Source organism: Pangasianodon hypophthalmus, chromosome 8, assembly GCF_027358585.1.
Source record: "Pangasianodon hypophthalmus isolate fPanHyp1 chromosome 8, fPanHyp1.pri, whole genome shotgun sequence".
Classification (NCBI taxonomy): domain Eukaryota; kingdom Metazoa; phylum Chordata; class Actinopteri; order Siluriformes; family Pangasiidae; genus Pangasianodon; species Pangasianodon hypophthalmus.
The window spans coordinates 8,852,250-8,854,047 of record NC_069717.1 but is presented as its reverse complement, the minus strand read 5'-3'; positions in this window follow the sequence as shown (position 1 = coordinate 8,854,047).

Below are 1,798 nucleotides of genomic sequence, written 5' to 3'. Positions count from 1 at the left end.
TGATTTGTTTCTGATTGAAGAGTGAATGGCCATACAGATTTGTTCTTAGGTTATTTGAATTGCTTGCTGAAAATGCTTTCCGAAACTTTGATGTCAACAAAGTCAACCTGGTGTACTAGTTCTGAAGAGTGGTTAGGTTAAAAAAAAATCTCAAGTATCACTACTCACTCACATGTGTAATGATCAGTGAAACATTCGTCATGAAGCAAGGACAGACATTTATTAACTTTAGACATATTCAAATATATTTTTTCTGTCAATGCTACAGCTGTTGTGTCCACATCAACACTGATTCTGGAGCACAGACTCTGCACTGCTTTACAGCTTTACAGAAAAGCCAAAAATGATTATGGAAAGAGAATTATTTGATCCTGATTTTGGGTTACTGTTTGTGGAGTTTCACACATATCCCTCGTATCCCCTTGGGTTTCCTTTGTTTTCTCAGAGTTTTTGTCCCAAAAAACATGCTAGTAGGTGGAATGGCTATGCTAAATTGCTCCCAGTTGCAAAAGTGTAGTGCCCTGTAGTGCCCTCTGATAGACTTGTGTCCTGTCCACGGTGTATTTCGGCCTCATGCTCAGTGTAACCACGATAGTCTCAGGATCCAGCATGAACCTGACAAGGATAAAGCAGTTGCCTCCAGGGCCAAGACACAACATACAAGACAGTGCAGTCTTGTTAATAAAAAAAAAAAAAAAAAAAAAGCCAAAAACACAATGCACTAAATTACTGTAAACATAGAGATTAATTAAAAATAGTAGGATGTAAAAGGAGTGTCAGTAGTGCGTTAATCTAACAGCAGATTAGCTGCTAAATATATGAAATTATATGGAGCAGCGACATTGCATAGCACAGGTTGTATCAAACCATTCAGTATCTGCATAATAATATACATCAGCAACATACTGAACAAGTCTGTTGTAACTGTTGACTGTCTAGTGAAGCAGGTTGTCATGTAGTGACACTATGATTAATGAGTGGGAGTAGTGTGCAGTACTTTAGTGTGGGTGGCATTTAGTTAATAATCCTGGCAGCCTGGGGGAAGAAGCTGGTGCAGAGTCTGGTGGAACTGGTCCAGATGCTGTGGTACCTTTTGACAGACAGCTGGCGGGCAAAGAGTCCATGGGAGGGGTGGGAAGGTTCCAGCACTATGCTGGAGGCCTTAATGAAGCAGTGATTGTTATCGTGTCTTGAATGGGAGTGAGAGGATTCCAATGATATTCTCAGCATCTTCTGCAGTCGTACAGTCTGAGGCACAGGTCCTGGAGTACCCCAGCCTGCACACGAGTGTCGTCCCCTGTTCTAACACACTCGCTTCAACACAAGAAGGGCTGTTAAGAATCAGGCCTAAAAGTTGCTCCTAGTGACGAAATTCTAAGAAAATTCTTAGAATTATGATGTTTTCTTAGAATTTCCCCTTAAATTTAGGACTAAATCTTAGTAAAGATAAAATGATTCAAATTGAAATGAAAGTGATTACAACACTGAGGTATTTGGCAACTGGAAAAATGCAACCATGCAGTAGTGATGACTTGTGTCTGTCACAACCTTCCATCAGCAGAGTGATCGCACAAACTATTGAAGCGCTTTCACAGTCTCATGTAGTGACACAGTTCATTTCATTTCCACTGGACGTTCACACCATCCAAAAGTGCAACTTAAATAGACTGTCCTGCAATCAGGTAAACTGGTAAAAGGTGAGCCATTTTGCTCCCATCAATCTGAAATGGATTACAAGTAATAAAATCAGTATGGTAAATAAATGTACGAACTTAAATATAGTAACTACTGCGTGGAA